This window comes from Anabrus simplex, chromosome 3, assembly GCF_040414725.1.
Source record: "Anabrus simplex isolate iqAnaSimp1 chromosome 3, ASM4041472v1, whole genome shotgun sequence".
Taxonomy (NCBI): Eukaryota; Metazoa; Arthropoda; class Insecta; order Orthoptera; family Tettigoniidae; genus Anabrus; species Anabrus simplex.
Window position 1 is genome coordinate 392,374,781 of NC_090267.1, and position 15,739 is coordinate 392,390,519.

At 39.6% G+C, this 15,739-nt stretch overlaps 1 protein-coding gene across 1 annotated transcript in view; it reads left to right on the forward strand.

Moving 5' to 3' along the window:
- Positions 1-15,739, forward strand: part of shakB (shaking B) — a 506,948-nt gene that overhangs the window by 349,773 nt on the left and 141,436 nt on the right. The gene's annotated exons all lie outside the window — the stretch shown is intronic.

Below are 15,739 nucleotides of genomic sequence, written 5' to 3' on the forward strand. Positions count from 1 at the left end.
GAAAATTGGTGAGGATTCAAGCAATACCAGACCGGTGGTGGTTATTAAAAAGTACGATGTAATCATCCCCTGTTAGAACTAGGTAACTGCAGAACCAGTCAAAAGTTTAAGAGCACCATTTAAAATGACAGAAATTCTGTTTACACTAAATTTAACACCATTATTTCCCAAGAACTTACATAAATAAATAAATAAATAAATAAATAAATAAATAAATAAATAAATAAATAAATAAATAAATAAATCATCATCATCATCTGTTTACCCTCCAGGTTCGGCTTTTCCCCCGGACTCAGCGAGGGAACCCACCTCTACCGCCTCAAGGGCAGTGTCCTGGAGCTTCAGACTCTTGGTCGGGGATACAACTGGGGAGAATGACCAGTACCTCGCCCAGGCGGCCTCACCTGATATGCTGAACAGGGGCCTTGTGGAGGGATGGGAAGATTGGAAGGGATAGACAAGGAAGAGGGAAGGAAGCGGCCGTGTCCTTAAGTTAGGTACCATCCCGGCATTCGCCTGGAGGAGAAGTGGGAAACCACGGAAAACCACTTCGAGGATGGCTGAGGTGGGAATCGAACCCACCTCTACTCAGTTGACCTCCCGAGGCTGAGTGGACCCCGTTCCAGCTCTCGTACCACTTTCAAATTTTCGTGGCAGAGCCGGGAATCGAACCCGAACCTCCGGGGGTGGCAGCTAATCACGCTAACCACTACACCACAGAGGCGGACAAATAAATAAATAAATAAATAAATAAATAAATAAATAAATAAATAAATAAATAAATAAATAAATAAATAAATAGTTGGTGATCTCGTTAAGAAATCACGATCAAAGTTTTTCTTTTACAAGTTGCTTTACGTCGCACTGACACAGATTGGTCTTATGGCGACGATGGGACAGGAAAGGGCTACGAGTGGGAAGGAAGTGGCCGTGGTCTTATTAAGGTACACCCCAGCATTTGCCTAGTGTGTGAAAATGGGAAACCATGAGAAACCATCTTCAGATCTGCCGACAGTGGGGTTCGAACCCGCTATCTCCCGAATGATGAAAGTTTCATCTGGGTGCAGAGTTCCACCTCTCGGGAGACCAGGAAATAGAAGTGATTGTTGAAGAGGACGTACAACTAGATAACCATCCTCTCTTAACACCCCTCCCCACTATGGGTGGGGGCGATGTAATAACATCTACGCCCTACGGTATCCACTGCCTGTCGTAAGAGGCAACTAAAAGGGGTACCAGGGACTCTCAATTTGGGAGCATAGTTTGGCGACGTGCTGTCAGGTTACTGGAGGAGGAATAAACTTATGCCTGTTGTCAATGCAACCACTTTTGGTTAAATCTTACTCATCTTTAACTTTGGATTTAAAATATATTACTTGATCATATCCAAATATATATATATAGCCACTAAAATAAGATATTTTTTCACTGTCAATAAAGGAGCTCAGCTATTTTAATTACACTTCGTGGTGACGATTTTTAGTCTGAGAATTTCGGCTAGTTATATATTATAATAAGTGAAAAAATACCACTCAGGAGATACAGTGGTTAGTTTTTTTTTTTTTTTTTGCTAGGGGCTTTACGTCACACCGACACAGATAGGTCTTATGGCGACGATGGGATAGGAAAGGCCTAGGAGTTGGAAGGAAGCGGCCGTGGCCTTAATTAAGGTACAGCCCCAGCATTTGCCTGGTGTGAAAATGGGAAACCACGGAAAACCATTTTCAGGGCTGCCGATAGTGGGATTCGAACCTACTATCTCCCGGATGCAAGCTCACAGCCGCGCGCCTCTACGCGCACGGCCAACTCGCCCGGTACAGTGGTTAGTGACTGTAACAGTACGCCCTTTAAAAATTCTAGATACAGCACTAAAGGAAATGCATGAAAATTAAAGACTCGCTAGGCCTCGCCCCTCTAAACCGGAGTTGAGCAATGAAGTTTGGAAAGGAAGGATAAAACTAAGGATCTCGGCAGAAGTAGAAGCAATTCCAGAAGCAGCTGGACTTTGTAGTCATCACACCCTGCTCAAACGTTGCCAGTCCCTAGGGAATAATCTACCTACAATTCCGCACTGAAACACCTGTTTCCTGACAATAGATCAAAGGATAAAATTTATGAAGGAATACAAAAAGAACTCTACTTCAAGACGCATTACGAATAAAAACAAAACATTGAAGCCATTGCCCAAAGTTAATATTGGTACTGAATATTTAAGGTAAAAAATACCGGAATAAATATTGTTCATACCTTTTAATAGTATTGAAGTCGAGGCCATAAACCACAACTAGAAGAGTACTTAAATAATACATAGACTTGTGTAAATAAAACATAATACACAAACAGTCTCTATATTGGGCGTGACTTAGTAAAACATGTTTCGTTTCTGTTTCTATAGCTTTTAATTACAAAGAACAGACACTAGCTTTGTCAATTATTCAGATTTGTGGTATTCTCTGAGAGTGAGGACATACTTTCATGGAGAAAAGGATAACATAAAGGACTGAACCACTCCGCCTAAATTCTTTGATTTTCTGAGGTGAAACCGTTGCTTATTATAATAGCGTAAGCAACGGGTGAAACGTACGAAGCACCGCCATCTCAATCCTATATACTGCCTGCTCAGCGTGAGGTCTTAGTGACAAAAACCTACGCTAGGGGTGCCAGTTAACGCACCCAGTTTGTCTCCGTACCCACGTTGTTGTGTTTCCGTGCGTTTGCATCGAGTATTTATGTGGGTATCTCTGGTTGTAAAATGATAAATTGTTGTATTCCTCTCTATATATCACAGTAAGGAATCCGAATTCTTCAGGTGTGAGGTTTCTTGAAATCCCCCCAAGTAAAGAACATTGGGGAAATTGGCTTGACGCTACATCAGGGCAAGGATCAACCAAGGGTAGTCAATGGATTCCATCTGATTATTCTCGTGTTTGCTACCTGAATTTTGGAGAAAAAAAATAAAACTAAAATAAAACTATCTTGAAGCGAGAGATTGCCAAGTTGGTTTTCAGATTATTCCCATTACCTTCAAACCAGAAAAATAGCTCCACGGAAGACCAGATAGCGGCAAGATACTTCTTCGGAACAAATATACGACAAAACAAGCTTTTCAATCGCAGGAAATACATTGGATTACGAGTACGAAATTCATGTGAACAATGATGTCAATATTGTAAGGAGTAAGAATGACAGCAGTCATCAGAAAATCATGCGTTAGAGGCTCCGATCGAGAATTCTGAGACTGCGATAAAAGGTGATGACTAACCATAATTAACTTAAAAGTCTACAGGGGAAATTCAAAGACAACCCAGAAATTGATCATCATCTGAATAAAGGAACCAGCTAAATATAATGAACAAAAGACTGTTTATCTTTTAGATCAAATCCATAATTTTCGCAAGACAAAATCCACGCGGTTAGAAGAAATCACACGATACCGTGTGACGTGTGACGTATGCCACACGGTTATGAATATGGGTGGACTCCTGATCTAGTGTCAGCTCCATCACAAAGTACTCTGGACAGGTACCCTAAATGGGAAATGTTGAGAGTGGTGTCAGGATTTCCCAATTAGTGAAGGAAAGACTTAAGGGCTGAATTTAAAACTCTCAGTCCAACAGAGAGGAGTGTAACAGTGATTGCCGATTAAACAGCTAATTAGGTACGGCTCCCCTACAACCGAACCAGTGACAAGTTCGTTTGCCTGGTTAATGATGAAGGTGTGTGCGGCACAGATATTGAAAAATCTCCTGCTCTCGCTGATAAACTGTTGTGTTTTGTTGTAAACGGACTAAAAGTTCCCCATTCCTGCTGCCTACCTCCGACTCCGATCTATTCCTTTTAGATCAGAAGTATTTATTGCCGTTGACTGACAATCACAGAACCAATGTTTCTATGTTTAAACATTTTGGAGAGAGAAAGTGAGAACCTGTGCGACTCATCCATAACAATTGCAAACTTCTTTTCAGTTTTGACTATTACCATTGATTAAAGAAATTGAGATCCCAGTTCCTAGACAGTGAAATGACAGCAATGGTATCATCACCTCCAAATTTGTGAAAGACGTTTATTGCCTCCAGAGGGATTTGACATTCAAGCCTGCTCGGTGTTAGGAAAACAACGGAGGAATTTGGAATAGATGTATGTGCTGCTGAACAAATGTTTTAGTGGTTCACGAAAGAAAACCATGTCCGTATGTAAACACATGTTTAGACTTTTCATACGCCGAATCGAAGGTGTGCTTCATGAAATCAATTAACAAAATGTTCACATTCCACGACGTCATTGACAGAATTCAGCACATTCGGCAAAACAATCCAGATTGGGTGAATTGCTATTCACCAGTAGATAAAATACTACAATGGTTGAATGGTGATTTCATCGAATACGTTCAATAATTCAGTTGTAACCAAAATGTGCAAAACTGAAGTGTCTGACTAAAGAAACGGCAGATACTGTCTCGCTAACTGTGAAATCTATAGTGGAATATGTATCTGACCTGTTGCAAAATGGGATCTTTTATGTTCTCACTAGATGATATTCTGGAGACGCAATAGAAGCTCTATTTAGTGCAGTGAGATTTTGTGGTGGATAGGATATAATTACATGACGGACGTTCGTACTGCATTATGTGCTATAAAACGTGTCCAGAAATCTGGTCAAGAACAAAGGGTCAGCGAAATAGTGATAGAAAAAACTGTGCGTCCACTGCTGGTTAAGAACAATAAGAAAAGGACTGAAAAGGTGCCCCATTATTCGTGTCTAGAAAGTTCTGAAAATGTTATGTGCCATGCAGCAGTGGAATGATCCTAATATATCTACTGTAACTAGTAGAATTTTATATGTTTTACGTCTCTATATCTCAAGTCAAACTCAAATGTGAATTGTTAGTTCCTGTATGTGCATTACCTTCTCAATTAGTATCATGTCAAGGATTATTTTTCAATTTATATTGGTGTTACGGACGAACTCTCATTTAATCAGCATGTGCTCTGGGTGCGGTAAGTGCTACCATCTACAATATCGCTGTAAATGCAATTCTCGCAGCCCAGAACAGGCAGTATATAGAGATTAAGACGGCATTGGTACGAAGCACGGCCGACTTGATGCGTCGCTCTAGCTAGCTAGCGCAGCGAGGTATCCAGTTGGCCGTGTACGAAGACATTTAATGCAAGAGAGATTCACACGTGGCGCTAGTGTACTGTCTTCAAACTAAAGCTAAATTCAGTTGTCATTTTAGTGGAAACAACTGTTTTTCTTGAGTCTGAGCTGTGACTGCATGCTGCTCCTACCTAGATATGATGTCTTGATATTAAACAGATGAGAATATAATATAAGTCTGGGTCAATCGGAATAGTATTCAGTCGCAACTACGAACGACAGCTAAGAGTCTGTCAATTTGTTTGTAATATTGGAGTATGCTTCACGTTATGTTCAAAGTGAGGGTCATCACACTCCAACCACCACCTTCCCCCTGTGGGTGGCCGTGGTAGAATAACAATAACGGTATCCCCTGCCTGTCGTAAGAGGAGACTAATAGGGTCCCCAGGGTCTCTGAACTTTGGATCGTTAGGTTGGCGACGCGGGACCCTTAGCTGAGTCCTGGCATTGCTTCCACTTACTTGTGCCTGGCTCCTCACATTTATCTATCCTATCCGACCTCCCTTGGTCAATTATTGAGTTCTTTGCCGACCTCGACGGTATTAGAGCACTCGAGCCCGAGGGAGTCCTTCATGTTCACGCCCTTCATGGCCCTTGTCTTCCTTTGGCCGATACCTTCATTCTTCGAAGTGTCGAATCCCTTCCATTTCTTCTCTCTGGTTAGTGTTATATAGAGGATGGTTGCTTAGTTGTACTTCCTCTTAAAACAATAAACACTACCACCAACAACAACCATCAACTATGGCTGTGTAAATCTAATTTTAAATGTCTTTGGAAGAGTAATTCCTTCAATTACTTATAAACCTCCAAGCACTGTACACAAATGAGATGACCGAGCGAGTTGGCCGTGTGGCTAGGGGCGTGCAGCTGTTCGGGAGACAGTGGATTCGAACCCTACAGCAGGCAAATGCTTAATTAATTAAAGCCACGGCCGCTTCCTTCCCACTCCTAGCCCTTTCCTATTCCGTCGCCACCATAAGACCTATATGTGTCAGTGCAACGTAAAGTAACTTGTAAATATATATATATATCAAATGAGATGGTTGTCCAATCGTACTTACTTTAAAAAGAAAAAAGCCTAACCATTACTGGTTGAAAACGAAGAAACATCGTTGAAGCGTATTGAGAAATGTGCCACTATTTTTATAGGTAAAAATGGGAAAGGCTCATTGCATTGCAGCAATGCAGATGAATTTAAATGGAGACGTTCTGAATTACCTCTTCCGATGTCTCACAAATATTTTGAAAAGTATTTCTGTAAACTGTCTATTACTATTACTGTATTTATTTAGTTAGTTATTTATTCTACACTAATTGTAGATACAATTCAGGGATGGTGAATGGAGAAAGGGCATACGGTGCCTGCATTCCCACTTAAAATCACAATATTAAATAATTACAACTATAGGCTACAGAAAGTGCTTATATGTAAATACCGTAGACGTATCATTTACATAATATTCACAGAACCTGTTCTACATTAATGTGTAGGGGAAAATGAACCTTACCTGTAACGCACTGTAGGAATGCATGTTTGCACGACGTAGGCCTATTTACACACTCATCAGTATAATGTATATAAGGTTAATATTTCATTATATACGGGCATAGGAAAATAAACACAACGAATATTGGTCTGATGGACTGCATATCCATATGTGGCTGGGAGGCGTGACCCGTCTTAAGGGCAATAATGGCGAGGAAGTGCATTGCCCGATACGTGGTATTAGAACTAGACCTTCGATATAGCCTATGGGTCTAAATCTGATAGATCACAGTGATGAATTCTCATAGTTATTAGCAAACACAGTAGAGACAATACGCGACACTTCCAGATTTAGCTTTGTTAAAGTGGGAGACAATTCGCAAGTGGCGCTCCTAGTGGCGTGACCTGAAAATTCGCGCTAAATTCAAATATCAATGGAAATGTATATACGGAAATGGATAAATAAATTACGTCTAGAAAGAGAGTGTTAATAAGATATTAACTTCAAAGTTGCTAAAGCAATTCGGGATAAATGAGTGAAGAATTATTTAACAGGTTATTATTTAAAGACTGAAATTTCACATACAATCAAGATGTGAAATAGACTGCTGTGAAAGGGCTTGATCTTTCATTTACGCATTACTTCATTAGCTTTAACATTTCTGCCTGAACTTTAACGGCTAGATTTTTCTTTTTTCTAATTTAAAAACATTGTATCATCACATTAAAACACTTGTCAACAAAAATGTCGGCAAAAATTCAACCATGTAATGTATATGATGTGTAGTTTAGCCTGAATGAGGAAGTAAATAATTTTCTGATATTGGACCTATCGAAAGCTTGTTTGAAAGCAAGGAATAATGCGATAGTTCCCTGTCTATGCTGGTACCCTGGAGTGAAATATTCTCTAACCGTAAGTAGTGTAGTTGTTAAGTTGTAGATTGTTGTGTCAGAAAGCAAACTGTTCATTTATGAGTAGTGGCTCGAGGAAGTAGCGGTTTAATGCGTGCATGCCGTGTTTTCTCGAAAAGTTTTCAGATGTGGCTGAGTAGTTACATCATCAGTTCACTTAGCCACTGATGTTCTCCCCAAAGCTCAACTCAAGCGAAAAATTGCTCGAAAATTCAAAGTGTCAGAACAGCGCAAAAAGTAGGAAACAACGTAGGCCTGTATGTATACAAATGTCAGAATTAGTATAACACGAGATAAATTAACGGACTCTATTTTTCAACGAAGGCTGGTCTGCTCATCTTTCCAAGCAACTGATGTTACTAACTATACTTAGAATGTGTAATAATGTCTGTTATATTGTGAGTTGCCCATTTAATTTAATTTTGATCTTACATGTGTGGCTTCTAAATGAACCAACAGCTGGAACAAAGACAACAAGAAAACGAATAACGCATATCGGCACTCTTTTAAGAAATATCGTCAAGGACTGTTACTTTTGGTCTTAAAATTCGTACGCACTTAAGCTGCTTGGTCTGAGCCTGTTTTCTTTGGCACTTCCTGATATAACACAAGCCGACACTCATAAATTTTGATTTACGAAGCGGGTAAAGTGCCCTCGACGACAACCCCTTTTCATCAAGCGTGGAACATCACTCTGTACACTTACTACCCACATGCACTCTAACATAAGCTGTCGTATGAACTAGACAGAAATATATATTTTTGTAACTTATTCCTAAATTTGCTTAGGTCAACATCTTTTTATGGTTCCTTACACAGTTTTCAAGACAATGAATAATATTGCAGCAACGTGGAAATGTGCGGTTTGTTTAATTTTATGACTCACTAGCTTCTACCGCACTTCCGCAATGTATGGGATTTGTTTTAAAGCCCGTTCAAAGAATTGATCAACACATGACATTATATCGGAACAAGTATGTAAACTTGCCTTCTTTCTTTCTTTCTTTCTTCCTTAATCCGTATATCGTCCAGAGTTGTTTTTTCTTTTGGACTCAGCGAGAGATCCCACCTCTACCGCCTCAAGGGCAGTGTACTGGAGGGTGAGACTATAGGTCTGGGGATACAACTGGGGAGAACGACCAGTACCTCGCCCAGGCGGTCTCACCTACTATACTGAACAGGGGGATGAGAAGATTGGAAGGGACAGACTAGGAAGAGGAAAGGAAGTGGTCGTGGCCTTAAGATAGGTACCATCCCGGCATTTGCCTGGAGGAGAAGTGGGGAAATCCCAGAAAACCATTCGAGGATGGCTGAGGAGGGAATAGAACCCCTTCTGTACTTAGTTGACCTTCTGAGGCTGAGTGGACTCCGTTCTAGCCCTCGTAACACTTTTTCAAATTACGTGGCAGAGCCGGAAATCGAATCCGTGCTTTCGGGGGTGGCAGCTAATCACAGTAACCACTACACCACAGAGACGGCCTAAACCTGCATTCGACAGTCAAAATTAGTATGTAAAATGCAATTAGAAAATATAAATTGTCATGTTAAAGTACCTTACGAATAAAAGGTACACTTTCCATGTTACGTACATGTCATTTTTATTAAATTATAACGTTCTTTATGGAATTTTATTATGAACCATACTGAGTTTATTGTAGATATGAATTGTATTTTGACGTATATAGATCTGAAAATTCTTAATAAAAGCTACAGTGCATATAGTTGTCCATAGCTAACACAGGAATCGTGAGTTTTATCCCAACTGAATGTAAAGTTTGTTCCTGTGGCTCGTTAATTTTGACAAAGAAGGCTAAATTTAGAAAAAATGCCTTCGTTTAATAACGAATGATACATCAGAATTCCCAAGTCTATTCGTGGATTAAAAGACGTTTTTTCCTGAAGCTGAGCCCATCACAATTTCTGCTTGGACAATACTTTTGGCTAGCAATCAATCTCGTTCTGTTGTACAAGCCAGCATTAGTATGATATTATGACAAAAGAATAGTTCGACGTAACCAGCTTTTATGTCTAACTTGTGAGGAGCAATGCCTGAAGGATGAAGAGAGTTAAAAAGTTGAACAGCAGAATGTACTACTTCATCAACACTATTGCATTATACGGAGTCAGTTCGAATGTACATCATTTTGTCACCTTTCAAAATGTTCAGAACCTGTCGGTTGATGTCGTTAACTTGTTCTGATACTTTCGGAATTCGAACTCTGACTGAGTGTGTGACTGTGGGACTGCACCATGGCTGGTGGTCTAAAGAGGGTACGTCATCTTTAAAATGGGGTTTAAGAAAGGCAGTCTTTGGAGCTCGCCTCCTTGTTGAGGGAGATATTTTAGTGACAAGTTAATTTTTATTATTCTTACCCTCGTGTTTTTAAGTTATGTCAGTGATTTTTTTAGTGTCAGTTATCCAATGGGCTTTCTTTCACGCCCCAATCCAGGTACAGTATCGCCATTTTAGGGATCTCGTGTGTTTCTATATTCCTCTTGCTATTTTCGGACATTTTGTAAAACTGTTCTTTCTTTGGAGTTAATTTTCCCTTCGGCAACTTATGCGGTGTTTAGCTCTTGTATGTGAGGGAGGAAATCGAACTTGAAGTCTATTTAGTCATTTAGATCGATGAAATGTCGTATGGCGTTTAGTGCCGGGATATCCCAGGACGGGTTCGGCTCGCCAGGTGCAGGTCTTTCTATTTGACACCCGTAGGTGACCTGCGCGTCGTGATGAGGATGAAATGATGATGAAGACAGCACATACACCCAGCCCCCGTGCCATTGGAATTAACCAATTAAGGTTAAAATCCACGACCCGGCCGGGAATCGAACCCGGGACCCTCTAAACCGAAGGCCAATACGCTGACCGTTCAGCCAACGGGTCGGACTTTTAGATCGATACTTTTCTTCTTCATTGTTACATTTCACTAAAATACTGAATCAGGTGGTTATTCAAGAAAATGGCAGCCATTTGTTTTTTTATTTGCATTCTATCTATCCGTGGTCGTTCACCTGTAACTTTGAAATACTAATGTCGCTTGGTCAGGTGATACTAGTTGCTGAGTTATTTATTTACTTTCTATTTATACAAAAGCGATTCCTGCACGTTATTATACAAAAAAGAAAACATATTGAATGATACCAACATATTATGATGGTGCTGTGACTTCTGTGTGGTTGTAAGTCACATTTTTATCGAATTAAGCTTGTCGTAAAGCCCTCTGATTTTAGGAGTTACCGGGCGAGTTGGCCGTGCAGCTGTGAGCTTGCATCTGGGAGATAGTGGGTTCGAACCCCACTGTCGGCAGCCCTGAAGATAGTTTTCCTTTGTTTCTCATATTCACATTAGGTAAATTCTGGGGTTGTACCTTAATTAAGGCCACGGCCGCTTCCTTCCCAGTCCTAGGCCTTTCCTATCCCATCCTCGCCATAAGACCTATCTGTGTCGGTGTGACGTAAAGCAAGTTCTAAAAAAATAGGAATTTAAGTAAATATAGAAGAAATAACCTGTTCCAACACTAAGACAAGAACATACGTTTACAAATTAATTCACAAAACTAGGTCCATTCCTAGATATCAGAAACACACACACACACAATCAATCCACCGATATAATCCTCAATCTGAGGGTCACTTGAGAGTTCTCTGTAAAAATGTTTCATGTAATTTTGTGTAAGTTTTATGAGTGACTTGAGGTTTTTCAGCTCAGACTCCGAAATAGGCTCCCCTTGTGGCCATAGGAGAATAAGGGAATTTGGAACCATGGTAGCATTTTTATTTTCCGAACGGTGACCGGTCTAAATTTTTGGGTGTTCACTTCTATGTCGTTTGTATCAAAACCCGTTTTGTGAAATATGCTACTGGGGTGATTCTTTTTCAGCTCATTTCTCTCACCTGAAGCCACTTCTTACCATTTATTATTTATTTTTTATTTTTTATTTTTTATTTTTTATTTTTTATTTTTTATTTATTTATTTATTTATTTTATTTTATTTTATTTTATTTTATTTTATTTTATTTTCACTGCCGTGCTGGACGAAGACCACAATAACAAATGATAAAGCTCGTTCTCATCGATCAAAGTGGTCGATCAGTTATTTGAGAGGAATAGCATACAAGAACGGTGTGGTCTACGTGTTCTCCGGACATGAACTTTATAACATAACATGCATGAACCCTCTTGAAGGGAATAATATTGCCAACTGATCTAACCCCACTGTTATCATTCAGGAACTAACTGCAGCTGCTATTCAAGAATGAAACATTTACCTAAACGAAAGTTGGATTATCCGGTGCTTGATATGGTCCGTCATATTCAAGCTTGCCTGAATGCCCGACTTGGCTATACAGGTTCTCGAACGCCACTTAGTGAACAACCATTTTGTGTTCAATTGCGTGCTCCCATAGCATGTCTAGCTTGCTTCAAATCTCTGAATATATATTTTGTTCCTCTCTAAACGTACCCCATGCACTGTGTAATGTTATCTCGTAGAAGTTAAATTAGTATATAGGTTGCAATATTAACGAATGTAGTGTTTTGTATGTATCTCACCGCACGGTCCACTATAAAATGTACTTCAAATGACGTTTCAGTCCCATGCAAGTCTGACAGTACGAAAGCTACTGATGTGTGAGTGGGATTTATTGATGACGTTCAGAGCACGACTAATTCGTCTGGATGCTGTGAAAGTAATAGTCGTGCTGCAATTGCATAATCTGGCTCAGTTGGAAGAGGAATGGAAAACTACCCCATTCCTTGCCTTACCAAGTACATCTCACTGTATCTTCGTCATTTTCAGTAGCTTCAATTTTAAATTAGGGCACTTCCACCTAATCGTAACATTTTAGGTTTCGTCTTCCTGAATTAGTCACACCACTTAAATTTCCATTGTAAATTTGCAATTTATAATACAGATCTTTTATCATTTATATTATTTGTAGTGATGCATAGTTTTTAAGATTCTTCATTGTGCTGAGGATGGTCTTAGTAAGAGACCGAAACTGGTACTACTGTCAAAATGAGATAGAATAAAATTCTACATAAATTTTAAAAGTGGTGATTAGGTGGAAGTGTCCTAATTTAAAACTACTGAAACTGGGAAATCAACAGGATGAAAATAATAAATTATGTCACCGTCATTTGTATTATTGTGTTGCTTTTTTGTTTTTTGTGTTTTGCTCCGTAACTACATAAACTCCGTTGGTACTATTTGAAGATTGAACTAGCCTGAGTAGGCTAATAAATTGAATACATTTGTTTTCAAATTAAGAAATATTATATTGATGTAAGAATCTACATTCCCGACTTAAAATGGAATTTGGGGATCCGAAGCCTCCTCTCTCGGTTTAATTAATACTAATAATAATAATAATAATAATAATAATAATAATAATAATAATACAAATCCGACTCTTTGGCTGAGTGATGAGCATACTGGCATCCAGCTGGCTCCGAGTTCGATTCCCAGCTGGACCGAGGATTTTAACTGCGTATGGTAAATTCCTCTGGCTCGGAGACTGGGTCTTTGTGTTCATCTTAATATAATTCCTTTCATCCTCATGCATCATACCACAATACTATCCACCACAGAAACACGCAATAAGGAATACAACCCTTAACATAGGGTTGGCGTTATGAAGGCCAAGGAATAGTAAAACTTGGCCAAATCTGCGACAAGTGCCGACCCAAATAAATTGCGGAAAGGTCAGAAATAATAATAATAATAATAATAATAATAATAATAATAATAATAATAATAATAATAATAATAATAATAATAATAATAATAATAATATTAAAAGAATTTACTTAAAACTGCTTTGGCAAATCCGACCGTCTGTTTTACTGGACCGATTTGCTTCATTTTTTAATTCTCTCCCAAATTACCTTCCGGTGAATCCCTAGACATTGATAGGTCTCTTAAGTTCAGCCAACTTTGAGTAATCATAAAATCAAATCATTAAATGGTCACTCCAATAATTGCAGGCGAAGGCTTACCATAACCCGCAATACATTCTGTACTTTGCAGGTTCTGAAACGACTAAGGGCCGGTATTATAATGAGGGTTTAAACTGAAGATTGAGTTAAATTGTAACTTGAGTTTAAACCGATGTTGAGTCTTATAATGGCCGGCCTAAGTTAAACTGAGGTAAAGAAGGAAATATACGATCTTGGTAGCAGTGACTTGCGAGAAAAGATGACTGTCGATACTGTTTTGTTTACTTCTTGTAGTTAAAATGGCGGTTAAAAGCATTAAACGTTGTCCTAATTTTACTTGTAAGGAAATATAATTGCTTGTGCAATTAGTAAGTTACAGAAATATTTATATAGTCCGTGAAGCAGTGGCCTTATGAATTCCTCCAAAATCTCCCGTTGTAATAAACATACTACGGGATGCATAAAACTGTAATGCTATTAGTAGCTGATTGAGAAGTTCTACAGCATGATTTCTGAAATAGAAGGAAGTTACTTTATTTTCTAAAATGTACACTTTTGACATTCAAACAGTTCAAAAAGTCATTTTTACATTCTTACCTTTTCGTTGCTTGTTTTATTCTAGCACGGATTTGCTGAAATAGGGTTATGACAGTCTGTTTTGAAAGCCTAAACCTATTTAAAAACTATTTTTCATTCCATATATGAAAGTGACGTGCCCTTGCTCGAAAAACTCATGGTGCCCGTGGTCGTTCAATAATTTGAACCACTTCTTCGTCATCGCTTAGTATTTCTTCAAACATCTCAAAAATATCTTCGGGATCCATTGGTTCTGCCATATTGTAAGGTTATGTATTCTTAAACTTCAGTTTAAACGGTAGATGAGTGGCAGTAACATTAATCTCTAATTAAACTTAAGATTAAGTTTTATAATACGCGACTAACAGATAAATCGAAGTTTAAACTGAACCAACAGTTTAAACCTCTATTATAATATCGGCCCTTACACTTTCATTAATATTCTGATATATGATTTTCATCCTTAGTAATGTCATTGCATGCAGCCTACCTGCATTGTATACCACCTGTCAAGTCGGAGAGTATACGTTTCCCCTGTTCACGGAAGAATGGTCCGACTCGTTGGCTGAAAGTCAGCGTACAGACCTTCGGTTCAGAGGGTCCCGGGGTCGATTCCCGGCCGAGTCGGAGATTTTAACCTTAACTGGATAATTCCTACGGCACGGGGGCTGGGTGTATGTGTTGTCTTCATCATCACGACGCGCAGGTCGCCTACGGGTGTCATATAGAAAGACCTGCACCTGGCGAGCCGAACCCGTCCTGGGATATCCCGGCACTAAAAGCCATACGACATTTCATTTCATTTCACGGAAGAATGCAGTCCCCTACAAGATACTGTTTTGATTCCCTAACCTTTCCCAGATTCAACAGATGGCAGAGCGTTCCTAGTGACTTATATGCTGCTAAGAGAGAAACGACTATATATACGAGTAAACATACCCCATCATGCTATCAAAAGATGTCAGGTTTTACATGTAGGCTCTTTCTTCTTTCTGCCTATGTGGTTTTTCCCTGACCCTTCAATACCATACCTCAGCACCACCTAACCAATACAAACTCTTGCTGTGGTAGCGAGTCTAACTCGGAAACCGGCAGATACTCCTTGTACCACTTCCCACTCTCCCTGCTATATCTTTTCTACTTACAAACTAATAGCATGTCGGAGGCAATGTAGATTGTGTCGATTGCCACGCCTGGGGAGCGGGCTACGGGGGCCCCCGAAAAAAAAAAAAAAAAAAAAAAAACGTCATGCCATACACCTTAGACATTACCTGGGAACATCTGTCGAAGGATAACCTAGCTACACGAGAAAGAGTGAAGGCCATGTGTCAAAAAAATTCTCTACCTGGCAAAATACGCTCCTTCGAGACTAACCTATGAGCTCACAAAACAACCGTTCCATATGCAGTAGAAGAACTGCGATTAAAATACCATTACCGAGCTCGATAGCTGCAGTCGCTTAAGTGCGGCCAGTATCCAGCATTCGGGAGACAGTGGGTTCGCATCCCACTGTCAGCAGCCCTGAAGATGGTTTTCCGTCGTTTCCCATTTTCACACCAGGCAAATGCTGGGGCTGAACCTTCATTAAGGCCATGGTCGCTTCCTTCCCACTCCTAGCCCTTTCCTGTCCCATCGTCGCAATAAGACCTATCTGTGTCGGTGCGACG